At 45.9% G+C, this 27,901-nt stretch overlaps 1 protein-coding gene across 7 annotated transcripts in view; it reads right to left on the reverse strand.

The window, feature by feature from the left end:
- The window catches only part of TMEM121 (transmembrane protein 121), a 1,343,088-nt gene that overhangs the window by 292,064 nt on the left and 1,023,123 nt on the right, over positions 1-27,901 (reverse strand). For 2 of the 7 annotated variants that reach the window (XM_069637380.1, XM_069637383.1), the window contains one exon: positions 25,127-25,202. The exons of the other annotated variants lie outside the window; for them this stretch is intronic. The gene's annotated coding sequence lies outside the window, so the exon portion shown is untranslated. The remainder of the gene's footprint in view (positions 1-25,126; positions 25,203-27,901) is intronic. 7 annotated transcript variants of the gene reach the window in all.

Raw genomic sequence — 27,901 nt, forward strand, 5'->3', positions numbered from 1 at the left:
TAACAGGGTTCACTGGAGTAGCAGAAGGCCGTTGGTCGAACATGTGATAATGAGAAGAGAGGAGTGCCACAAGGGCAATAATGAGATGAAGAACAGGAATGAGAAAGAATGTAGTAAAATGTTCAAAAATCTGAAGGATAACAACAATTATGATTCCTGAAAGAAGTGGAGACAATGACACTGGGTAAGAGAAAAGGAATCCCAAGAGATAATTGGGAGCAAGAAAATTGCTGAAGAGTGGGATAACCACTTAATGGGAAGTTGTAGAAAGTGTGTTGAGTTGAAAATATCAAGTGAAATTGACATGGAGAAAAAGAGTCTATCGAAGAGCTCCCAGGGTTTGTGGAAGTCTCAAAGCTAATAAACGCAGCAAACCGTCTAAAGTGAAAGGAATATGTTTGGAAGACTATCTGAAGGAGAGCGATAATACAGCTCATATGGTCTGGAAGACAAACCCATGCATATTAGAGTTGTAACTCTTAAATCAAACCCAAAGGTCTAATGAGAAGAGATCAACATACAGAAAGTATGTTGTCAAACAGAGACATTTGTTCATGGAAGAGCTGTGTTGAATCCCAAATCCCTGAAAGACTGCTTCAATAGGGGATGACAGGAGAAGCAAGACATTCTCTTGGCTCAAGTTTAATTTTTATTCAGTGTAAGGTCAGGTAGACTTAGATTTTGGACCGAGGACATTCTTTTGGTTTTCACATTCTGACTATAGATGAGTACCCTTTGTTTTCATTTTGTTAGGTAGGGACTTTCCATATAGTGATAGGGCGAGAGAGGCCTTTTCTTTAGTATTTTAATAAAAGAAACCTAAAATGTCTGCATTGTGCCTGACTCCTCCTTCTGACCCACCACAGTCCTCATTCTGCCCCGCCCTGCTTATTCCTATGCATGGGAACCCTGTTCTTTGTTCATTTTATTTTATTTATTCATTCAACATTTCTTACAGTCTTCGGGTGGATCAGAAAAGATGAGTCCTCCTTAGTAAAACACAATACACACTACACAAACACTAAACCAAGTATCTTATTTATACAATTAAATGTGTGCATATTCAAATAAAACATATGCTAATGTTTCTACTGAAAGATTTTATGACTTAGGTAACTATCTGGGCAGTGTATGGGTGTATTTCTGTGAAGTCTGCCTATTCTTCATAGCCACTGCAAATTGCATCTGTTAGAAGCTGTTGCCCATAAACATGTATGTGCTTGTTTCTCCTTGCTTTAGTCAAGGGTGTTCTAGAACATACTTAGCAAAGCCTACGATGAACAGATGTACTTTGTACTGGTTGCGCTAAAAATCAGGCAGAGGCTGTTATAAAACAATATTAAAATAAAAATCCTCCCTATTATTGCCACCTCTCATTGTTGTCTTTGCTGGCAGGACATTATTAAGGTGCTGAAAACGTGTTACTAATGCGATTAGCACCCTGGGTTACCAAAGCGGTAACCTGGGGTGTTAACAATAAAAGTATTTTCATTTAAAGAATGGCACCCATGCAGCATTCCATTCATTGAAAGATATACTGTGCAAAGATGGCCGTAAGGAGCCCCTCTCCCCTTTCCATGGCAGCCAAATGGAGGAAGGAGAGAATCTGTAGGGGCTGTGGTGGCAGTTGCCACAGCAGCAAGCAGGTAAGTGGAGAATGGAGGTCAAAATGAATACAGCAGTGGTTGGGGAGGATGGTGGGATGGAGACCCCAGGATCAGTCGGTTTGGAACGTGCAGTAGATCAGGAGTATCAGACCGTGTTTCTAGCCTCCTGATTGTCTGGCTCCCACCAACTTGGTGTTAATTGTCTATATTTATATACTTTTCAATCTGAGAGTAGTAAGAGTCAGTCAGTGAGTTATTATTCATGCAGTCAGAGCAGCTCCACAAAGAGAGCTAGGGCTGCAGTACAATGATAAAATACCCGTGCCACATGTTATCATGGTCACAAACTGTGCTTTCTTCCATCTACAGATCCTGAAGGGGATCCTTTGTCCATTTCCAAAGGGACACAAAATCATACCTATTCTTGAAGTCATCATGTGCCAGGTTGACTATTCAAATGCTATGGGCCTCATTACAAGAATGGCTGTAAGGCAACAACGGCGGCGGTATCGCTACCGGCACCGTTGCCACCTTACCGCCATAATAGGATTTCTGCTTGCGGGTGCACTTGCAGCCACTACGTCTAACCTGGTGGCCGTACCGGCACCCGCAAGAAGAACATTATGGTAGCACCGGCAGCGTTATTACCGGTGCAGGTGCTACCACTCTCTCCATTCCCATTGAGTTGTGGGGCTCAAACGGGAATGGGGATGTACCGGGCCCGGCACCCACAAAAGGACAATTACTGAGTCCGGCTGGGCCAGAATTGCCAGGTAATTGTCCATTCATGGGTGCCGGACCCGGATGCGAGTTTGGAGGTAGACTTGCCAGTAAAACCTGAAAGACTGCTTCACGAGGGGGTGCAAGGAGAAGCAAGATATTGGGCCTCATTACGAGGTGGGCGGTAAGGGTTAACGGGCACCGGTAAGGAGACCGGTGCCGGTAAACCATTACCGCCCTATTCCGAGGTCCATTAGCAGCTCCCGCTAAGGGCGCCTGGTCTTGGCGGGAGCCACTAAGGGACCAGGGAGCTAATAACGGGCCTGCTATTAGCAGGCCCGTTATTAGCTCCATCCCCATTCCCATTGAGCCCTATGGGGGCTCGAATGGGAATGGGGAATGGTTCTCGGAATGGGGACTTACTGGGTCTTCCAAGGTTGGAATGACCCGGTAAGTCCCTATTTCGAGAACCCGGACCCAGAATGCGGTAAGGGGGTAGCCATGGTGCTAATAGCACCATGGCTACCTCCTACCTCGTAATGAGGCCCATTCTCTTGGTTAAAGTTAAATTTGTATTCAGTGTAGGGTCAGGTAGACTTAAGTTTTGGACTGAGGACATTCTTTTGGTTTTCATATTCTGACTATAGATGAGTTGCCTTAGTTTTCATTTTGTTAGGTAGGGACTTTCCATATAGCGATAGAGCGAGAGTGGCCTTTCCTTTAGTATTTTAATAAAAGAAACCTAAAATGTCTGCATTGTGTCTGACTCCTCCTTCCGACCGGCCACAGTCCTCAATCTGCCCTGCTCTGCTTATTCCTAAGCATGGGAACCCTGTTCTTTGTTTTATATTATTTATTCAATCAACATTCCTTCCAGTCCCCGGGTGGGCTGGATGGATCAGGAAAGATGAGTCGTCCTAAGTAAAACACAATCACACACTGCACAAACACTAACTCAAGTATCTTATTTATACAATTAAAATGTGTGCATATTCAAATAAAACATATTTTAATGTTTCTACTGAAAGATTGTCTGACCTAGGTAACTATCTGGCCAGTGTATGGGTGTATTTCTGTGAAGTCTGCATATTCTTCACAGCCACTGCAAATTGCATCTGTTAGAAGCTGTCGTCCACAAACCTTCATGTGCTTGTTTCTCCTTGCTTTAGTAAAGAGTGTTCTAGAACCTACTAAGCAAAGCCTCTGATGAACAGATTAACTTTGTACTGGTTGTGCTCAAAATCAGGCAGGCGCTGTTATAAAACAATATTAAAATAAAAATCGTCCTTGAAGGTATCTGTATTCACAATCTCTATCTTATTATGGCCGCCTCTAATTGTTTTCTTTGTTGGCAGGGTATTATTGAGGTGCTGAAAATCAGGAGGCACAATTTTAAATGTCAAGCAACAGAGGCTATAAAAAGAAACTTTTACAACACACCTTTGGAATTAATGACTCTCTGAAATACTCTGCAGGGGCTAAGAGTCGTATGAACCCAAGACAATCATAAATAAGAATAAAGACACAATGGGCCTCATTACACGGAAGGCGGTAATCCAGGGTGCTATTAGCACCCTGGACCATGCCGGTAAATTACCGGCACCGCCTTGGCGGAAAGGGGATTTACCGCCCCATTCCAAGGTTGGAGGGGCGGTAAATCCCCTTTCCGCCATTGCCCTTCCCCATTCCCATTTCAGCCCCATAGGGCTCTATGGGAATGGGGAAGGCGCTAATTACGGCACCGCAATTTTGCGGTGCCGTAATTAGCTCCGAGGTCCCTTAGCGGGTTGGTACTTAACGCCTGCAAGAAGCAGGCGTTAGTTCCTCCAACCCGCAAAGGGACCTCGTAGTAGGCCGGTAAGGGTTAACGGTCACCGTTGCCATTAACGGTGACCGTTAACCCTTACCGCCGTCCGTGTAATGAGGCCCAATGCCTCTTAGTTTTGAAGTCCATATTCACTCCAGTTTTCCAGCAGCGATACAAAGCCAGAATCTGGTTCTCAAATTCCTAAGACTTACATAGTCCCTACACGACATATTATTACAAACTTCATGCCATGAACAACATTATATAGTTGTGGAAATAAAATGACTAACAGCCTTACATTGACGCTGCATGATTCGAGATGTCTAGTCCACAGAATCTCGACTAAAAATAGATAAGTAACAAATGCTAATTTGTGACAGAATTGATTTACAATATAGTGTTTGTAACCTTTTGCACGGGCTATACCGCGGGTAATGGCCCGACAGCCCGAGTTAAAGGCCCGAGCAAAGTGTGGGCATTTAACGAGGACACTGGGATGTTACCCCCGCTATAGCCCATGGAACGGGTTACTAACGCTATTAGCACCCTGGGTTACCAAAGCGGTAACCTGGGGTGTTAACAATAAAAGCATTTTAATTCAATGAATGGCACCCATGCAGCATTCCATTAATTGAAAGAAATTCTGTGCAAAGATGGCTGTACGGAGCCCCTCCTCCCTTTCCATGGCAGTCAAATGGAGGAAGAAGAGACTCAGTAGGGGCTGTGGTGGCAGTTGTCACAGCAGCAAGCAGGTAAGTGGAGAATGGGGGTCAAAATGAATGCAGCAGTGGTTGGGGACGTGGACCCCTTGCTCACTACTCATAGAGAGGCACAGCTCCTCCCTACTGATGAGGTCCAACCAGACCGAAACACGTGTCTGGGGATGCTGTTGGTACTCTTGTTCAGAGGAGAATTGCCTAGCATTTCGGTGCTGGACTGCCCCAGGGCAGGACAAAGACTGATATGTTTGGGATATTTCTTCTTTGTGAAAGATAGTGAGCTAAAGACTCTGGGTAAGTCTCTCGTAACCAGGACTAATGTCTGGCAGAAAGACTCCCAGGACCCCCCTTGTTAATTTGCATATTCAAGTATCTTTGGGTCTCACCCTAAGTTACTAGGGTATTCCAGACGTGGACCCCTTGCTCACTACTCTCAGAGAGGCACAGCTCCTCCCTACTGATGAGGTCCAACCAGACCGAAACACTTGTCTGGGGATGCTGTTGGTACTCTTGTTCAGAGGAGAATTGCCTAGCATTTCGGTGCTGGACTGCCCCAGGGCAGGACAAAGACTGATATGTTTGGGATATTTCTTCTTTGTGAAAGATAGTGAGCTAAAGACTCTGGGTAAGTCTCTCGTAACCAGGACTAATGTTTGGCAGAGAGACTCCCAGGACCCCCCTTGTTAATTTGCATATTCAAGTATCTTTGGGTCTCACCCTAAGTTACTAGGGGAATCCAGACGTGGACCCCTTGCTCACTACTCTTAGAGAGGCACAGCTCCTCCCTACTGATGAGGTCCAACCAGACTGAAACACGTGTCTGGGGATGCTATTGGTACTCTTGTTCAGAGGAGAATTGCCTAGCATTTCGGTGCTGGACTGCCCCAGGGCAGGACAAAGACTGATATGTTTGGGATATTTCTTCTTTGTGAAAGATAGTGAGCTAAAGACTCTGGGTAAGTCTCTCATAACCAGGACTAATGTCTGGCAGAGAGACTCCCAGGACCCCCCTTGTTAATTTGCATATTCAAGTATCTTTGGGTCTCACCCTAAATTACTAGGGGAATCCAGACGTGGACCCCTTGCTCACTACTCTTAGAGAGGCACAGCTCCTCCCTACTGATGAGGTCCAACCAGACCGAAACACGTGTCTGGGGATGCTGTTGCTACTCTTGTTCAGAGGAGAATTGCCTAGCATTTCGGTGCTGGACTGCCCCAGGGCAGGACAAAGACTGATATGTTTGGGATATTTCTTCTTTGTGAAAGATAGTGAGCTAAAGACTCTGGGTAAGTCTCTCGTAACCAGGACTAATGTCTGGCAGAGAGACTCCCAGGACCCCCCTTGTTAATTTGCATATTCAAGTATCTTTGGGTCTCACCCTAAATTACTAGGGGAATCCAGACGTGGACCCCTTGCTCACTACTCTTAGAGAGGCACAACTCCTCCCTACTGATGAGGTCCAACCAGACCGAAACACGTGTCTGGGGATGCTGTTGGTACTCTTGTTCAGAGGAGAATTGCCTAGCATTTCGGTGCTGGACTGCCCCAGGCAGGACAAAGACTGATATGTTTGGGATATTTCTTCTTTGTGAAAGATAGTGAGCTAAAGACTCTGGGTAAGTCTCTGGTAACCAGGACTAATGTCTGGCAGAGAGACTCCCAGGACCCCCCTTGTTAATTTGCATATTCAAGTATCTTTGGGTCTCACCCTAAATTACTAGGGGAATCCAGACGTGGACCCCTTGCTCACTACTCTTAGAGAGGCACAGCTCCTCCCTACTGATGAGGTCCAACCAGACCGAAACACGTGTCTGGGGATGCTGTTGGTACTCTTGTTCAGAGGAGAATTGCCTAGCATTTCGGTGCTGGACTGCCCCAGGGCATGACAAAGACTGATATGTTTGGGATATTTCTTCTTTGTGAAAGATAGTGAGCTAAAGACTCTGGGTAAGTCTCTCGTAACCAGGACTAATGTCTGGCAGAGAGACTCCCAGGACCCCCCTTGTTAATTTGCATATTCAAGTATCTTTGGGTCTCACCCTAAGTTACTAGGGGAATCCAGACGTGGACCCCTTGCTCACTACTCTTAGTGAGGCACAGCTCCTCCCTACTGATGCGGTCCAACCAGACCGAAACACGTGTCTGGGGATGCTGTTGGTACTCTTGTTCAGAGGAGAATTGCCTAGCATTTCGGTGCTGGACTGCCCCAGGGCAGGACAAAGACTGATATGTTTGGGATATTTCTTCTTTGTGAAAGATAGTGAGCTAAAGACTCTGGGTAAGTCTCTCGTAACCAGGACTAATGTCTGGCAGAGAGACTCCCAGGACCCCCCTTGTTAATTTGCATATTCAAGTATCTTTGGGTCTCACCCTAAATTACTAGGGGAATCCAGACGTGGACCCCTTGCTCACTACTCTTAGAGAGGCACAGCTCCTCCCTACTGATGAGGTCCAACCAGACCGAAACACGTGTCTGGGGATGCTGTTGGTACTCTTGTTCAGAGGAGAATTGCCTAGCATTTCGGTGCTGGACTGCCCCAGGCAGGACAAAGACTGATATGTTTGGGATATTTCTTCTTTGTGAAAGATAGTGAGCTAAAGACTCTGGGTAAGTCTCTGGTAACCAGGACTAATGTCTGGCAGAGAGACTCCCAGGACCCCCCTTGTTAATTTGCATATTCAAGTATCTTTGGGTCTCACCCTAAATTACTAGGGGAATCCAGACGTGGACCCCTTGCTCACTACTCTTAGAGAGGCACAGCTCCTCCCTACTGATGAGGTCCAACCAGACCGAAACACGTGTCTGGGGATGCTGTTGGTACTCTTGTTCAGAGGAGAATTGCCTAGCATTTCGGTGCTGGACTGCCCCAGGGCAGGACAAAGACTGATATGTTTGGGATATTTCTTCTTTGTGAAAGATAGTGAGCTAAAGACTCTGGGTAAGTCTCTCGTAACCAGGACTAATGTCTGGCAGAGAGACTCCCAGGACCCCCCTTGTTAATTTGCATATTCAAGTATCTTTGGGTCTCACCCTAAGTTACTAGGGGAATCCAGACGTGGACCCCTTGCTCACTACTCTTAGTGAGGCACAGCTCCTCCCTACTGATGCGGTCCAACCAGACCGAAACACGTGTCTGGGGATGCTGTTGGTACTCTTGTTCAGAGGAGAATTGCCTAGCATTTCGGTGCTGGACTGCCCCAGGGCAGGACAAAGACTGATATGTTTGGGATATTTCTTCTTTGTAAAAGATAGTGAGCTAAAGACTCTGGGTAAGTCTCTCGTAACCAGGACTAATGTCTGGCAGAGAGACTCCCAGGACCCCCCTTGTTAATTTGCATATTCAAGTATCTTTGGGTCTCACCCTAAGTTACTAGGGGAATCCAGACATGGACCCCTTGCTCAGTACTCTTAGAGAGGCACAGCTCCTCCCTACTGATGAGGTCCAACCAGACCGAAACACGTGTCTGGGGATGCTGTTGGTACTCTTGTTCAGAGGAGAATTGCCTAGCATTTTGGTGCTGGGCTGCCCCAGGGCAGGACAAAGAATGATATGTTTGGGATATTTCTTATTTGTGAAAGATAATGAGCTAAAGACTCTGGGTAAGTCTCTCGTAACCAGGACTAATGTCTGGCAGAGAGACTCCCAGGACCCCCCTTGTTAATTTCCACCCAAAAGAGGTAATGGATGTAATACCTCTTGTGGAAACCCCCACACAGCCAGTGCCATTGAAGTAGCAGGAGGGATTTTTTTTCAAGAGGGAGGAGGAGTGGCCACACCACGCACCCTGGATAAGGATAATGGGACAGCTGTTGTCTGGGTGTGGGATATTGAGTATGATGTGTTGCCCACCAAGCAGGGCAATGGTGCTCAGGATGAGATGTAGGGTCCAGGTAGAGCCTCAGAAAGAGAGTAGCCTGTGGAGGTGGTGCACCATGTGGTGTACCTACTTGGGGGGCGGGGAGAGATAGAGAGGATGATGATGAGGAGGAGATGAAGGAGAGCCCTTGTCCTGCATCATTCATTGCAGAGGGGGTAGGCACAGGAGGAGCTCCAGTGAGGGCTGACACCTGCCCCTCTACACAGCCCCTATGATCCTGGGTGTATTTTGTTATGCCACTGGGTAAAACCATCATGAGAGTTGTTCCAAGATCCTTTGCTGGTGGGGGGCGCTTGTAAGAGGGATTCATAGGAACAGAAAGAAAAAGGAAAGTGGCACACACTGGGGATGAAGACCACAAGGAACCATATAAGCCAGTCACACAAAATAAATTACAAAGCAAATAAATACACTGCTGACACTGAGCCCACTAGTGTTACCCAACGGTCACCAACGTCTATTCACAGGAAGGTAATAAGGGGTGGGTACTAACTAGTTCATCCAGGGGCAAAAGTACAGCATTGTGTTGCCATTGGGAATGCCATGCCAACGGCCTCCACCTGTACACATTTCTGAATCAGTGCCTGTGGCACCAACCACTGTGGCAGCGGCAGGCCCACGTAACAGATGCCACCCACCCAAGTGCTTAGGGTTTTCACATCACTGGCAGTGGTTGTATTTGAATTTCATTTATCCCACAGACTGCTGTAATACCCACTACACTGTAGCCTTAGCTTTACCATACAATTCCATTACAGTATTGCAAGAGAAGAAACAGTGGACAGGAACTTCCCAGCAGTGATCGTCTTTTCCCATACAACACCAGAATTCAGGGTTTTCCACATATGAATAAGGCATAAGGACCTGTTTAATGGTTCCTAATGATTGCATCTAATGCAAAAGCATTGAATGCAAAACCCTTGAAAAAAAAAGCATTGAAAAAATGATTTTTTTCAATGGGGGGTCCCCTCCCCAACCCCTGTTTTTTTACCCCTTAAAGCCCATTATAGTGTTTACCTACAAAAAAATTATTTTTTTTCGATGCATTGTTTTTAGATGCTTTTGCATTTGATACTAAGGCCCTCATTACGATACTGGCGTTAAACCATGGCGCTATTAGCACTATGGTCGGTGCCGGTATCGTAACGAGTCCGCCAATGCCAATGGGGAATTACCACCCCATTCCAAGGTTGGCGGGGCGGTAATTCCCCATGGAACATAGGGCACAATGGGACTGGGGAAGGCGCTAAGTACGGTGCCGCAAATTGCGGTACCATACTTAGTACCAAGGTCCCTTTGCGGGTCCCTACTTTAACCGCTTGTCTAGACCAGCCGTTCAGGTCAGGTCCCGCAAAGGGACCTCGTAGTAAGGCGCTAATGGGTTAACGGCACCGCAGCCTTTTACAGCGCCGTTAACCCATTAGCGCCAGGGTCGTAATGAGGCCCTATGTATTCGATGCAATGCCTGGACACCCTGTTTAACATTATAGCTGGGTTAGCATCACTTAGGTGCAGTCTGTTGAGTGACATTCGATAACATTAGCCATGCTCAATCACCTCCACATCACTGGCCTCCTGCAATAGTGGATCACTGCTAATCATTTTCAGAGGTATTTTGTGGACTGATGGGGCTATGCAACTTGTCTGATTGTATTCGGGGAAGTTGTGAGAATCCTGAAGGTGTCTCCCTGACCAGTCCCTGGTGGTCTCTCAATAGGTGGCCGGGACACAGCAATCGCTATTGGATCCAGTTCCTGGTGGTGGACTAATGAGGGAGGATTACCTGGATGGGGGATCTTCTGGGAGTGGAAGTGGGACACCAACGGGCGAGACACGGTATCCCTCTTCTTGTAACACCTTTTTTCCCGACCTACCCTGTAGGATACCCAAACAGTCTACCCCTCGCCCACACTTTCGAACACCACAGAAGACGACGGACAAACACCAACAATGTTTACTTGACATATCCCAACACCAGGGTCAGTCAAAGTCAGGCAATTGACCAGGATCACACACACCTGACAACACTTTAGCTTCCCCACAGGCATAAAAGGTGTAGCACAAGAGCACAATACAAGCAAGGCAGACCACACGACGAGACAGCTATCCAGGCATAGCAGCTCAAGAGGAGGAGAAAGATGGTGAATATCGAAAGGTTGACGAGGAGAGAAGTAACCTCGCCCTTTCCGACCCAGAACCGTGATCACATTGAGAAAAGTTCAAAGAACTTTAAATTGTTATGGGAACCTGGCAGAGGGAAGTCCATGAAAAACTGTTTACATTTTTTTTGCAAAAGCCACAGTGAACCCCACAGGAGGGAGGCAAATGTTCTAAAAGGATCTAAGCTCAGAAGAGGGAGATCCAGAGGTGAGAAGCCATCACCCCAACGACACATAAATTCAATCAAGAAGGCATTTTGAATATAAGCTGGAGTGAACCCGACTAGAGGGAGGCTGATATTTGAGACGGGTCTACTCCCCGAAGAGGGGGAACCAGGGGTGAAGAATCATCACCCAACATACTTTGGAAAGGAACTCTTTGTTTGTTATTTTGGAGCATATAAGGTGCTAGGAGGCAAGAGACTTTTATAGAAAAGAGACTTAACCACCGATGGCCCTGATACCTGAAGCGGAACTGTTGTCTCGTTCTGTGAAAGCTCGAGTGTGGGCTGTTCTCCCCAGTCTCACCTTGTCTTGTGCTCAAAACATGGGGAATGGAGAACCCCGGCTACCACATTCTGACTTATCTTTTGTGAACAGCTCTTTCTTTCTTGTGAATCCTATCCCACACTCTTTTTGGTATTTAGTTGTAAGGATTGGCAATAGGTTTTCTAGTCTAGGCCCTTTCATTTTAACAAGATGACACTGGGACTGCATTATTTTGATTTGCTGGTCGTAGTTTACTCCCATCTTAGATTTAGGTTTAGATTAGGCGTTTTCCACCCTACCTATACACTTTGATAAACACCCTTGAACTGTGATCACTTGTGTCCTCTTGATACAATGCCTTCCTTACAGAGTGCACTGCAGATCTGTTGACATTTTCACATCTGTGCACAGTGCCACGGCCTATGGGACTGCACAATTGTGTTACTCAAGTGTGTCCCTACCTTCCCTCAGAACACTGTCTTCTGGCAGTGTGCCACAATTGGTTGCCATATAGTATGCCATATAGTATATGTGAATTACTGGCAAAATGTTGACTTTCAATGTCGTGCTAGCTTAAATCATTACTAGAGCCCATGTATCTCTGGTGTCAGTCTACTCAACGTCCTCAAAATCACTGCTTTCCAGCAGCAACCCACATTCCCATATGGACTTTGATGTGTCACAATCTTTGTCTTGATCATCATCCATCTTGTCATTATCAAAATTCTCTGATTTATCAGTGGATATGCTGGGCCGGAGATGGAGACCCAGACTTTTCAAAATCCTCCTCCTCTTCCGAATTCTTTGTTGTTGCTAGATCCTTGGTTGATATGATCTTCAGATCTCCCCCTTCTGTCCATTAGATGGTAGAATCCGGCAAAATGAACTCTGCTGTAGGTCCTGGCGGGTGGTCAATGTTGTCATACATTACCTGCGCATTTACTCGTACTGGTCCATTTACTCCACAGCAAATGTGGCGGGACTGGAATGTGAGCTGAATGATACCTTCAATTGACCACAAGCAATTCCCACACAAATACAATGTTGCTTCACAAGTGCATACTACTGGAAGCACACCTCCCTTGCCACAGGCTCATTTGTTAGCTAACATGTTGCCCCAATTGTGTTGTTCAGTCACTGGCTGATATGTCACCTGACTCCCTAAATCTTGGCTGCTTTCTTACATTAAAGTGTGACTTTTCTATAAGCTGCTCTCAGTGGCACTGAGAACCCAATGGGGATGGGTGGCGCTATTGCTGCCGGCACAAATACCACCGGCGGTAATAACGCTGAAATAGCCCATAGCGCCACCACATTCACCTCCAGAGCTGCAGGTGAATGTGGACATACTCGGGATTGGGCCAACCCTTAAATGTGGTATTAATACCATGACCGTCGCATTTAAGGCCTCCCGCCCAACACGTGATGAGGCCAAAGTCATTCAAAAGCACTCAACAGCCCTGGAACAAGTTTGCAGTTGGGGGGTTGGGTTACGAATGCAGCGCATCCCATTCTGCATGTTTGTGCCCACCAAGTGATTCAATAAGAAGTTAAGGGCTAGAGGACTGAACTCCTAGATTAATTGATGAGATGTGATTTAATCCAGAGGCAGAGCTCAAAATCTCATGGCTCTGCGCACGTCCTGTCTGACACCTGAAGAAGAACGAGCCTTCCCAAGTCAGCTTCCCAATTGCCTTCATTATTTGGAATGACACCAGGAATTGAACAACATGTATTATTTCATTAAAAAATCCTTGGGTGACTGATAGAATCACGATTAAACAGAAGAACAACACCCTGAACTCACTGTGCGGTAAGAGGTCCGCGGTCACAGTACAGAAGCACTGTTGAATAATGTCACATTTGGACTTAATTATGTCATCTCCCACTTGCATAATTGGCATGAAGTACACGCTGGGGGCCCCTTCTACAAAGAAGTTCTAGAATATCTGTGAAATCAGCGACTTAGGCCTCCCTGCCTCCCTCAAACTTGAGCAGAACCATCTCCGGTTCCGGAAACACCTCAAAACCTTTCTCTTTGCTTCCGCTTTTTCTCCTCCTCTCCTCTGCTGACCTCCTGGCTGTAACCTGAACTGCATTGGCTACCTGGACACCCTCTGACCCGGGTCCTTCCCCTGCCAGCGTTGCACACCCACACTGCCCACCTGGCACCCCCGCACTTGGGACTGTTTCTGTATCCCGAAAGTCCCCCTTCCAACCCTTGACACCTGATGTCTGCACTTACCCTGCACTTGCCACTTGCTGGCCGTTACTTATTGTTATCTTTCCATGTACAGCACTGTCCCTTCCCCCTTCCCATGCACTTGCGCGATCTGAATGACACCGGGCCTAGTAGGATCTTTGTCCGTCCTCCCTCTGTTCCCATCCCTTGCCTCGCCGCACCTCGAAACACTTGTGTATAGGCGAGTTATAAATGCCATATCATATCATATCATATCATATCTTTGAAAGGCCTTCACAATGGAGGTCATCAACTGTAAATCTAGGACATTACAATGCGTGTTGGCTCCCAAATAATTATCTCAATAAAGTGCGGTGTATTTCTATATATTTTTATTTAGAAACATACACTATTGGCCTTGATCAGTAATTTAGTACCCAGAGAAACATAGTTCTAATGCGATCCAAGGTATTACATTTTTATGTATTTGTTGATTGTATTTATTTAATTTATTGGTTGTTTATAATGCACCTATATAGCAAAAGGTGTTTCAAGGAGTAACAAGACAAAAGAGGGGTGGGGTAACAGGGATGAAGAAAAACAAAAACGGTCCTAGTAGACCTTGTGTCATTCGGATCATACAATTGTAGTAACCAGAAGTGATGGGGAGAGGAGTGGGGGGAAGTGCTAGTCAGGGTGGAAAGGACCCATGGGTAAGTCGATTGCTAAGGGGAGGCCAGGTGGACAAATGCCAGGGGAATGCAGACACTGCAAGGGAAAGAAGGTCCACATGCTAGTGCAAGGGATGGGACTGGAGGGATACAAGGGGCGCAGACCAGCCAGACTAGTGAAGCGGGATGAAGTCCAGAAGGGCAAGTGCAGGTTAGTGGGGGGGCCGTCAGGGGAGACCAGGTGCAGGGGTAGACTGGTTGAGGATGGCTTGGTGCCCTGCATGTATCAGAAGGAATCAGGCAGCCAGTCAAAAGAGGCAAGGGGGAACATTAGCAGGGGAGGGGAAGAGGCAAGGAGGAAGAGAAAAGGAGGGTCTTGAGAAGCTTCCCAGAACTTAAGGAGATCCGGCTTAAGTCTGAGAGAGATAGGGAGGCCATTCCAGAATGAGGGACCTGTGGAGGAGAGACATCTACGGCCCAATCTCTGCTTGGAAAAACATCTGATCTTCAGAGAGTTGGAGCTAGAAGAACAAAGGGTTCTAGCAGGGAAATATTTAGAGGGAGCGAGCTGGAGGTAACGGGGTCCCAGGCCCCTGAAAGCCTTGTGGATGATGCACAGGGTCTTGAACTTGATCCTCGCAGCAACCAGTAGTCAGTGGAGGGATATTAGGACTGGAGAGATATGGTTCCTGCGTTTGAGGCCAAGGATAAGACTTGCAGTAAGAGGCTGTTGCAATAGTCCAGCCTGGAGAGGACCAGACCTCTCAAAACATTGAGTTTCTGGGCAAAGGTAAGGAGTGCTTCTGAAGAAGTGCAGCTGAAAGTGGGCCTTCTTGGCAAACTCTGTGAAGTGAGGACAGAAGGAGAGAGAGGAGTCGAAGATGACACCAAGGTTTTTTGCATCACAGCAGGGTGAAGGGAGGGGACTCTTGAAGGGCGGCCAGAGAGTAGTAGGGAACTGGGTTCCCAATGAGTTGGATCTCTGTCTCACTGGCATTAAGGCAGAGATCCTTAGCAGTGCACCATGCCTGAATAGCAGGCAGACTGTAATGACAGAGGAAGAAGAGGAGGCAGTGGAGGGCAGCTTGAATGTCATCCACCTACCACTGGAAGTTAGGAGAGAAGGTGGCAATCAAATGGGCTAGAGGGGCAAGGTAGATGCTGAAGAGCTACGGCAAGAGGATAAAGCCCTGCGGGACACCACCGGTGGAGAGTGGGATGAAGGAGAGAACAGGGCCAAGTTGAACCTGGGAAGGTCAGTCAGAGAGGAAGGAGATCAAACAGTCCAGAGCCTGGTCTGTGAGGCCAAGGGTATCACAGAGCCGATTTATAAGGGTGGCATGATTGACTGTATCAAAGGAATAGGAAAGGCCAAAAAGAATGAGAACAGAAGGGGAGTTGGAACCGGGATAACAGAGCAAGTCTTCATGGGTGTTCAGGTGTGCAATTCTGTGTCTGTGGCTGCTCTAAAGCCAGACTGGTGGTCGTGGAGACAACCAACAAATTCAGTGTGGTGTATAAGCTGGTAGATGGCCAGCTTCTCCAAGAGTTTGCCCAGGAAGGGGGTAATGGAGATAGGGCAGAAGTTAGCCAGACAGGAGCAGTCGTTAGAAGGTTTTTTGAGAAGAGGAGGCACAAGGGAGTGCTTGAGGAATAGTGGGAAGGAGCCAGTGGCAAAGGAGTGATTGAAGAAATCTGCCAATGCTGGAGCAAGGGAGGCAATGTTGTCATTGATAGTGCTGGAGGAGCAGGGGAGCACCTGTTTGGAAGAGACTTTCATAGGGCACACTTGTCTAGAGACCTCATCAGGTGAAATGGAAGAGAAAGAGGAGAGTAGGTGGGAGAGGGAGAAGGGGCCAAGGAAGGCCTGAGAGTGTTTTAGTATTGAATTGAGAGGCCAGCACAGTGCAGAGGGTCAGGGAAGGTAGAGGAGAAATGGAGACTGCAGTACAATCAGCGAGTTCCTTGCAGATTTTGAAAAATGCAGCTGTGTTGTAAGTGGCCCCAGAGATGCTGGCTAGGATATTTTATTTGAAGGAAGGGGAAAGAATTGAAGATGAAAAAGGGGTGGCAGAGACGAGGGGCTGTGAACAGTCTCAAACACTACTGTAGGGAACTCAGCAATGCCAAACGGTTCGGCCCAAAATTATAGCATGGTACCATTTTTGGGGGCAAAAGTGGGACTGTTTGGTGAATTAATACAGTGTGCAAGCCGTTTGTATGCCCCAGTCTTAACCCTAGCAGTAGTGGGGGAAACTCCTGAGAAAGAGGCATGCTGTTTGAATCATACGCTGTAATAGAATAGTTGCATCATTGTGAGGCATGGTTTGCAGGGGGGCGAAAACATTTAAAGGGATGAATCATATAGATCAATCGTCCTGAAACATGGCAGGGAATAGGATACTTTAAATTGTGAGGATACGCGTCACGCATCTATGGTAATTTGTTGGATTCTCACATTTTTGCAATGATTGGTACTTTGGGATCACGCTAGATTTGTGTCAATATGATATGATAATTTTAAAGCGCTTAATAGCCAGAGGTTTCTAAGGGCAGACCTGGGGATCGAACCTGCGTTGCTCCGTGTCACCTTACTGCCAATGCGAGCACGTTGCCCCTGAGCTATCCACCTGAGACAATGGCTATGATGTAGGAATTTTTGCATATAATTAGGAGTGGGCAATCTAAAAATGTCAGCACAATATTCTCTTTGAATCCTCAAAAGAAGCTCAAGACCGACTTTAAGATGTTTAGTCCAGTGTCAAATAAGGCAGGTAGACTATGAGCAACAATGTTTAAAAATACCTGAGCCCATAACTCTACAGAGCTTTGCAAAAAATATTGGCTTAGACCTGTCTCTGAAGGCAAATGTGACCTGGGGGATTATGTTACGTGTGGGGAATTGTGGTCATCTTGGCTGTCAGTAAGCATGTTCTGCCAATACGCTAGTTAGGGGCTTATAACCCTAGAATTATGTTATCACCACTGTTATGGGGCCATCCTAAATGTGACATGCTTGCATCCCAGCACGACTGGCTCAGATTCTCATCCTTCTGCGGGTGATAGATTGAGCACATTTCAATTGGTAACAACAACAGCTATTATTACAGTGCTTAGCAGTTGAAGGAATACTGCATAAAGCGCTATAGCCCATGGAATGTTCACTTGAGCATGCTCGTTTGAAAATATGCACGTTATTCAAACTAGTAAAGGCCACAAATTGATTTGTATCGTCCGCAGATTGCTCTGAATGCTACATTTCAAGGATAACAACAGCGAGTTTTGTGATCACAGCCACTTCTCTTCCACGGCCGTTGCAGATTGATGTGCACATTTCCATATACCTTTACACCTTGTGAATAGAAACCTGGGTAGTAATGGCTTTTTAGGGCGCACCAATGGACTGTACTGCAAGTGCACTGATAAGTGCAAGTATGGGCACTGTAGGGTTACAGATAGAGACCCAGATACAGATACAGATCTCATTTCATTTGTGCAGCTCCATTTTGCTTGAGTTGTGTTGACGACTTAGGTGGAAAATACTGAAGGAATTCTGTGCACATAACACCCACACTCACGGACCTATTACATACGCGCAAAGTGACTTTGGACTGCTCTAAAAGTTCCATGAATTAAGCCCAAAGTCTGGAGTGTGCTCAAATTTCGCCAGAGGAAGAATTTATTTTTAGTGGTTTAGTAGGTGACGTTGGATGTGTACGATATGTAGGGATGAGAACCAGTCAGAATTTAATAAATAGGCCACTCATGTTCCTCAGTTTGCCAGTTGGGACCGGAGGGAGCAATAACTTGGTAGACTATTTTGAAGCATAGGGCATTAATGACAAGTTTGGAGTAGATAAATCTAGTTTTTGTGTGAGAAACTCATAACCATATGTTCCTGGATTCTGTCTAAGTAAGGAGCAATACCCTGAAAGTGGTGCAAACTTCTTCCTCAGCAGATCAAGGTTTGTAAATTAGCTCTATAGAGTTGGATGGACATCTTGGATTAATATCATTATGTGATACTGTTAGATAACACGGGTTTTAAGTTCTATAAAATATATTGCTATCACATACTTTGTAGAGGCGTAAATAACAGGTCAGTTACACTCATTATAATAATTATGGACCGATGAAATACTGATTCCTTCCACAGAGATTTAGTTCTGAGTCATTATCAGTTACACTTTGATCTCTAATCCACCAAGAAATTGGTCAAGGTTACCATGAACATGCTAGAGCCCTGCTATGTGCCATCCAATTTTAACATGCAAGTCTGTAGCTACTGTCCTTATTTAGGTGTTGCATGGAGGAGATGTGCGTCTTTCACTGCCAACTACACCTGGTGAAATGTCCACCCAATGCGATTAGGAGGTGGAGCTACTTCCAGCTATAATGGCGCATCTCTACCTTCACTCCCATCCACCCACTCAAAATAGAGAAGGACGCGGAAACTGATCTATTTTGTGAGTACTGGAAGATGGTAGCAAAGCTAATTTTCCCACCAGTGGGTGGTGATTGTAGACCCATCCAACCGCCTCTGCAGACATCGCTATGCCAAATGGTTTCCCCCAGCTCCACTATGCATTGTAGGAATTGCTTTTGACAGATGGATTACAGACATTGACAGGGTGATCTTAGAATCGGCAGTAGCCTAATCTCCCCAGGAGGCTGAGCCGAGACCTACCAGAAGCCCTGCTTCTACTAGGTCTGTTAAATTAGAGCATGCATCTTCTGTTCACCATTCACGCCTCCATGAGACTCTATAGAAGCATCTTTGTACTTACATTTGCTCCTCAAAATGTCCAGGTGCAAGGTGTCACTCAAACTGAAGGGGGTTGTAGTTACTATTTTACAATGCATCATGCACATATTGTGTAATCATCTAAAGCCTAGGGTAACGCACACTTATTTGGGGGTGAGTTGAGGCCTCTAATAATTGCGGACATCCCCCAAACTTAATTTATTTCATTTGTAAAGCCCTATATGAAGGGCAGGGAGGGCAGGGTAACTGCAGTGCAGCATTTTTTGTAAGCCTTCTGGCCTGACCTGAGCCTCGATTTATCTGTGCTGCTAAATCCAGGATCTATGCAGAATAATACATAGTAGAAGGGCAATCTTTTGTTATGTCACTGCTATTCATTTAGCAGAAGGGGATCTTTCTTGGATGGCGGCTGGAGAAAGCAGCACAGGTAAGCCAGGGCTTACGTCAGAAATGCTGTCTTGAAGGGTGCACGTTGTCTCCACAAGGCCTCAAGAGAACAACAAAAACTGCACCACCCTGTGAATGCCCCCTCCATTAAAAGGTTTTAAACAATTATCTTGCAGGAACACCACTCCAATGCTTGAAAAGTTCAGGAAGGTCCTTGAAATACTTTGACATTTGAACTGATGCAAAGGTCAGGTATATATTCCAGAGTCTGCGGTAGCAGCCCTGTAGTTATGGTTAAGTTGCTCAACCCATAGGAAGAGCACTTTTTAGGTGGCTTATAACTTCACCTCCCCTAAACAAAACCTTGCGAAATAAGTGTATGGCCCAGTCAGATTGAACTTGTGAGGTTTGGTGAGGTTTCATTAAGGCGGGGCAAGGTTATAGGGGATACCAAAATGTGTGTTTTTTCCCATAGACACAATGGAAAAAAAAATGCTCACGCCTACAGCCCCAACCACTGGACGGATTTACACCAAATTTGCGGTAGGAGCAGCTGCTTGGTCACGATGGCATGCTTTTGTAAATTTGGTGTAAATCTGTGCAGTAGTTCCAAAACGTCCAAAAAGTAGGTCCTAATGAATTTGTGATATCTGGTTTTGGTCCCTGGACTTACTTCCCTGTTCTGTCTGCGGACAGGCCTCTGATTGGTCTTGGGACCGAAGTGAGGTCTGCTGACATGACACGCGTCCACTGATTGGATGGTGAAAAGCGTGAAGTGCGTTAGATTTTTGGAAAGGCTCGCCTTGTTTGATTCCCGGATATCCGTCGGTCTCAACGATAATCGCAGTAAAAACATATTAAAAAACACAACAATGAAAAAAGGCCACCAGGGGGCGCACGGATGGACACGATCTCCGTGTAGGCTCCGCGCAAGGGTCCCGAAAAGTGGGTTGAGCCCCCACCACGAGACCCCCAGCCCTGGTCATGTCTCACCAGTGCTGACGGCAAGGGTAACACGAGAACACACAACCTTTGGACGCTCACGTAGACATCGAGCAGAGACCAGCCCACCGCGTCATTGGGATCCCGTTACCCATGGACCCTAAGGGCAAACTGGCAAAGTATAAGTTCGCCCCACCTCAGGAAGATCCGAAGTGCCGCATCGAGCAAGCGATGCTGTCTCAGGGGTCAGACGCCGCTGCAACCAAAGGGGATGTCGCTGATTTACTTACGGAGATGAGGAGCATGAGGGCAGATATAGGAGGTAGGATTGACAAAATCACTCAAAGGAGGGACAAAATGGAGGACAGAGTGGAACAGGTCGAACACAATCAAACCTCTTTAAACACGCTGGAAGCCCAGATGGATCATCGCATTGCGGAAATTGAACACAGGGAAGAGGAAATACGATTAAAGGTGGACGATCTTGAAAACAGAGAACGCCGTAACAACATACGCGTCCACGGCATCCCCGAAAAGGAAGGCGAAACTGATTCGGATCTGAAACAAAGCCTCCATAACATCCTAAAGCTCCTCTTCAAGGACGATCTGATAGATGAGCCAAAAATCGATCGCATCCACAGAGCGGGAGGCAGAGCAGGGGGCCCGCGCTCAGTCCTAGCCAGATTTCATAACTATGCGGACAGGGCCCGGATCTTGGAAAAAGCCAGACATGCCCCGTTACTCTCCATGGGTGACGCGACCGTCTCTCTTTATCAGGACTTATCATCACTCACGCTTACTTTGAGGAGGAAATGCTCCCCGATTACGAAGATGCTGAAGGATACAGGAACCAGATACCGGTGGGGCTACCCGTTCTCACTCACCTTTGAATGGCAGGGCTCGACAATAAAGCTGGCTTCGGAAAAGGAAATTGCAGAATGTATAGCTGATCTCCTGGGCGACCAGGCAGAGGGCCCCTCCCATGGCGAATCAAAAAGGGAGGAAGGTGAATGGCATACTAAGGGTCCCCGCCGTAGGCGGATCCAGGGATCCAGGAAATTTCGGAGAATGAATAACTCACAGGACATGGAACATTAGCCTGGACACCAGACTGGCATGCTGAAATGCTTGAGGCAATGGACCGTTATACTGAGTGTTAAGGCTTGATCAGACCACCTGGGCATTGCCCGGGGTGGCACGAAGCCAGGCGGATGTGTCGGCCGGGATGGTGCCTGCACGACATACATCATTGTTGCACCTGACTCCCTCGACACACCCCTAGATTACAATATGTTAATCCTCTTGTATGCATGGTGCACCTGGTCATGCATGCACGAGGCGCCCAGAGAAGGATATGAGGTAATATCCACGCTATGATGACGCCTTTGTGGGGGTCGATATTAAGATTCTGATTTTTGAATTGTGGATGTTGGTATATGAGCTGTTGGTTGGGGGCTCACTGTTATATATGTTTATATTACGATAGGACCGCTTGTTTTTGCCGTCCCCATTGGTGGTCCGAGATCGACTGGGTGATGTTAACACGGACGGGTCGGGCGCCGAACATAGATGGGATAGGGGGGGGAGGGAGGGGTGGCATGGGAACACATATTTTGTCTCAGTTCAGACCCGAGGAGCGGGAAAATACAATATGGGTATATAAAGGGGCTTGATGGGGACTGGACGGGTCAGTTTTTGACCCCTACGGGACTAATCGAGACCCAATGCAAAGAAAACGAACCACATACTCTAATAAGAAACATGATAAGGGCCTTGAAGCAGACGTACTGGATGCTCACATACTTGTCCATAACTTAAGATGGCTCCCACGCTCTGTACAGACACGATACGTATTTGCACACTTAATGTCAAAGGTTTGAACTCCCCCACAAAAAGATCCATGGTGGCTAGAGAATTCAGGAGATCGAAAATAGATATTCTTTTTCTTCAGGAAACGTGATATCGGAATGGTGAGGAGAGAAAGATCCCATCGCGGGAAGTTGGGCCCACCTTTTGGAGATCTGGTATTTAAAGAAAGCGGGAGTGGGGATTCTGATACGCAAAAGCCTCCGGATGTCAATTCTGGAGACATGGACAGATAAGGAAGGGAGAGCCCTCGTAGTCACCGGAAACATACGGGGCACAATAGTCACCCTTGCTACGCTTTACGCACCTAATCAGGGGCAAAACAGATTTCTTCATAAAATTACTGAGAAAGTCTTTGGGATGGCTAGGGGACACACGGTTCTCGGTGGGGATTTCAATACATGGATGGACAGTTCAATGGATAGACAAACTAAAGCCGATGCAGCAGACCCGCCCGGTATCAGAAATGAGGCAGACATCAAAATAACCCTTGATCTCTTTGGCCTCGCTGATTGCTGGCGCCATTTGCACCCGATGGAAAGAGGCTTCACTTTCCACTCTCTCCCCCATGACACACTCACGCGCATCGATTACATCTTCCTCTCAGAACACCTCTTGCGCACGTTGCAGGCGGACACTATACTGCCCTCTGCATGGACGGATCACGATATGGTGATGGTGGATATATCCTGGAATGGTCTGGCCCCTCGAAACACCAAATGGAGATGTAATGGCTCCTTATGGGCTGATTCGGTCTTCAGGGAAACTTTTGAAACTGAGATCAAGCAATTCTTTATTACCAATGACACAGGGGAAGTTGGGAAGACAAACGTGTGGGAGGCCGCTAAGGTAACTCTGAGGGGAGTACTTATTAAGGAAGGAGCCGATAAAAAAAGAGAACGTGCCCTGATAGAGAAAGGCATTAGGGAGAGGCTCGGGAAGGCTCAAGATATGGCACAGTCCTCTCCATCTGAGAGATCCAAGTATATCGCTGAAGTCAGACGTCTCAGGGAAGAGTTGAACATACTTATTGCTGGCAAAACAGTCCAGACCTTACAGTACCTTAAACAAAAATATTATGAGAAGGGCGACAAGGCTGACGCCCTGTTGGCAGCCCGTCTTCGTGCACAGAAGGCGGAGAGATGGGTTGACTTAATTGAAAGAACGGATGGTACCCTCACGGACACGATAGTCACATCCCCCGAAGACATACAGGAAGCATTTGCCTACTTTTACGAAGACTTATACACGTGCGACCCCCCCCACATGTAGGAAGTATAGACACATACTTGAAGGAAACACAGATCCCCACACTCACATCCACGGAGGCAGCGTCCCTAGATACGCCAGTCTCGGAGGAGGAAGTTGCAGACGCTATCAAGAGATTGACAGCGGGAAAGGCCCCGGGCGATGACGGATTCACGCCCGGGTTTTACAAGACGTTCTCCCCCATCATTGCCCCCTTTCTTGCATCCTTGTTTAATCACATCTTTGACACAGGCCAAGCACCTCCGTCCTTTTCACAAGCCCTTCTTGCTGTTATTCCAAAAGAAGGTCAGGATCCCAGGTACTGTAGCTCCTACCGTCCCATCTCCCTCCTCAACATCGATGCTAAGGTATACGCTAGAGTGATTGCGGCACGGCTTGAAACACACCTCCCTAGGCTGATACACTCAGACCAGGTCGGATTTGTCCTTGGAAGACAGGGCGCGGACACTATGAGGAAAACGCTGCACCTAATCCATGAAGCACAGGAAATGGAGGGGGACCCGTCCCTTCTGTCCTTAGATGCCAAGAAGGCTTTTGACCGGGTCTCATGGGATTTTCTAGAAAGGGTATTGGTGTCATATGGGCTGGGACCAAAACTCTGCCGTGCCATTAAAGCACTGTACAGTTCCCCCACAACATCAGTGACGGTGAACAGAGGCTATTCTCGTTGGTTTCCCCTTGAAAGAGGGACAAGGCAGGGCTGTCCACTGTCAGCGATCCTATTTGTAATGTCACTTGAGCCATTGGCGGAAAAGTTGAGAAATGATAATAGAGTAAAGGGTATCACAGTAGGTGATCAAGAATACAAACTGGGCTTATACGCCAATGATATCTTACTACATTTGACCGACCCCTTAGAATCGGTCCTGCCTGCGCTCCGCATAATTGAAGAATATGGCGAGCTGGCGGGTCTGAAAATTAATACAGGGAAATCTGTCCTTCTCCCGATTGATAGACGTAGAGATTCTGAGGCTGAACGCTTGGGAGTAAAAGTCAGCCTCACCACACTCCGATACCTGGGCATCAACGTCACCCGTGATCTGGGATCCCTATACGGGGCCAACTTCCCTCCATTGTCACTAGTTCTTCAAAAAGATGTCCAAAGGTGGTACAAGCTTACCATCTCGTGGCTAGGCCGTCTAAATGCTAAAAAAATGGTCCTTCTCCCCAAGATATTATACTTGTTCCAAATGCTCCCCATCAAAATGCCTCCAGAATATTTCACGGATACGAGAAGGTTGTTACTAACCTTCCTATGGCATAAGTATCCCAAGATTTGCAGCGTGGTATGTAAGTATTTTAGTTTATTAATAGTTTAATGCCGAATCCTCTACATCTATGTTAAACTGCCTCACAGCAAACAGCCATACCGGGCCATCTTAAAAAAACATACCATGCTCCAAATACGTGGCATCTAAACAAGCAAACCCTAGCCTTCAAAGGGATCCTGAGGGGTCGAAACACGTGTCAGCTGACCACTTTTGATACAAATAAACCTCACTGAACTAAAAGCAAGTGTGTAGATATGAAATCTATCTAAAACCAGCGCAAGGTATCCGGGTGCAAACAAGTATATATATTATGAGTGACATCAAACTAAGACAATGAAACATAGCATGCAGACCTATTTGATATATGATATGATATGGTATTTATAACGCACCTATACACAAGTGTTTCAAGGTGTGCTTCTTGTTTCCTGATTCTTGTTCATGATGCAGAGAACAACATCTGGAATTCTAAGAAAAAAACATTCACATTAAGATTACAGAAGCTCGTGACCTATGCTCAGCACTCTCCTGTTTAGAGCCTCTATCAATAAATTGTATGATAGGAACAGAAAGAGCAAGCAGTGGACTTAACATTGCCAGCATAATGTTAGATACCAAACATTTTAACCAAAACGAGCATACTACAATACAGCGAGATAAAAGGTTCAGGATCACATTAATGTCTAATGGGAAATCCATGTTTTTTCAATCAGCTCTGTACCTGCACCAAACAGATGTTATATTCGTTGTTATAACTGGCACTTTCTGGAGCAGGTATGTTCTTTTGTAGCACAGTAGGTGTTACTATCACCAAAGTTTAAATGATCATAGTCTATCAACACAGAACGATGAATGCCTGAGTCAGCCGTGTCAGCATTTACTGCTGTTTTATGACATGTTAGCACAGATCTCTGAAGGCAGTGCTTAGACACTAAGCTATATTCCTAACTATTGGGGCTCTTCAACTTATTGATATGCTTCTCATCCTCAATGGTTGTACATGACGCATATACTGTTTAAAGGGTGCAAAGGCTATTAATTGATCTGAATGGGACATAGTTGGCAACAGCCAGGAAGCAGGCTCGTTGCCTCAACAGGACAGTATGCATAACCCACAGACTAATATAGCATGGATTTGAACATTTTGCCTCACAACAAAACGACTTTTTGCGGCACACAATCTTATTTTGGGAGGGTTTTGCAATTCTTTCATTTAGAAAAATGCATTTTTTTGGCATTATTAAAGTTTAAAAAAAGAAAACATTTTAAAGAAGAGGACACATTGAAACAGGTTTAAACTAAACTTCAGTTGTTGTCACACGGCAGAGACGTCTCTGTGTGAGGACAAAGGGGGCACTTGCCCCAGGTCCCCATGTTGCAGGAGGGGCCCCAGAAGGCTACCCATTTTCATCTAAACTTAAATAGAGCATGTCAGGATATTTGATGACATGCTGCTGAGGATCTATATCTATTGCCTGTCTATTGTTGACACGTACATTCTGCCCTGGTCAATTCATCCTGCAATGCTTTCTATGTTCACCGTGGTTTACATAGTTTGTGTGTTCACTACGAGGCAACACCTGAAGCATTCTCACCTTTCTGTGGGGAGTATATTGATCATGTGCAAAAGCCTAAGTTGAAATGCATATTTATAAATGTAAGTGCTTTGATGGTTCATAATATAGCTCATTGTGTTAAGCACTCATTGAAAAAGATCTGTGTTCATATGCAAGATTACATCACAAAATTCCAACAATGCTGAATCAGCCTTTCTTATGTCTAAAGTTGATGAACCTGCATGTATATGCGCTATCATTTTTAGCACAACAGGTGCTATTATTAGCAATGTACATGCACCAGATAGTGGTTGGCACTAAAACAAAAATAGCATCACTGTGGTCAAGGTCTCAAAATCGTTTTTTTTCAGATGGGGAGTTATACAACTTACTCAGCCACCTCCAATGATGAGTATAAAGTGTTGGTTCAGAGTGGTGATTAGGTTTCCAAATTCAAGACTGTGGGACCAAACCGTTTGTGCTTGTATACAGGTTTTGCCAGTAGAAAATACAGTGATCCTGGAAAAGTCATCTTATATCACTGACATTAATGTGCTGTCTTCTGTGATAAGGTTTTCCTTCTCAAATGCTGGTGGCATTGTTTAGTCCATAGCCTGATATTTCTTTTAATGTAGACCATTTGAATGTCAGTGTTTCTAGACAGAGAAAATAGGACCAGGTATTGCAGTCCTCCTCTGGCAAGCATATTTAAAGGTCCGCTCAAATGACACAAAACTGTTTTTCTTTTTTGTACAATTTAGATTTTTTTTCTACACGTTTATGAAAAACAAACAATTTCACAAGACTGTGCTTTGAGCTTATTTAGAGCTTTAAAATACAGAGAGAAACCTAGATAAAATAGTTCAAGATCACATTGATGCATATGCTGGTACCTACGTACTTCCCTTGATGATGGAGATGATGGAGCTAGAATAATTCCAATTTTGCACAATACACTTTTGTTTTAAAAAATTGTCATGCCGGGTTATGTTATTTGAGTTCATGGTAAGAACTGGAAACAAATCAGTAACATGCAGAAATTGCAGAATGGATGCAAATCCCAGCATCTCTTTTAACCAGTGTGTGATCCTGGTTATCCCATTTACTTTCATATTGCCTACCTTGTCAAAATTGCCACTCCCTGAGCCTTTCAAAATTGTCACTCTTCAGAGTGATTTCATTCTCATGATATGAGCTTCAAAAAAGCCTCTCTCAGGGTTTCACACTGGCTTTACTACTGCTTCCTGTATTATAATAGTGAGCATTGATAAATGGCACCCGACAGCCATTTTGTTAATTTGCTGTATTATGACAACACTATTTGAAGACCATGTCCCTCTTCTAATCTCACTCCCCCTGGATATGGACACCTTCCTGGTATCTTCTAATCTTAATCCACTGTCTATGCTATGATATGTGTAGCTTTTGCATTCCTTCCAATGGTCTCCTGCATCCATGCTTAAGCACTTTTGCATTCACTGAGCTGGTTCTATGTTAATTCATAGTTTTTTTGTGGTGGCTTTTTTTTGCTGAAAATGTTTTCCAGAGAATAAGCATCACATTTTCTACTTTTGTATTGTGGGGTGGGGGGATCACCTTTCCCCTATTATG

The sequence above is a fragment of the Ambystoma mexicanum genome, chromosome 14 (assembly GCF_040938575.1).
Source record: "Ambystoma mexicanum isolate Mex_15411 chromosome 14, UKY_AmexF1_1, whole genome shotgun sequence".
NCBI classification, from domain to species: Eukaryota; Metazoa; Chordata; class Amphibia; order Caudata; family Ambystomatidae; genus Ambystoma; species Ambystoma mexicanum.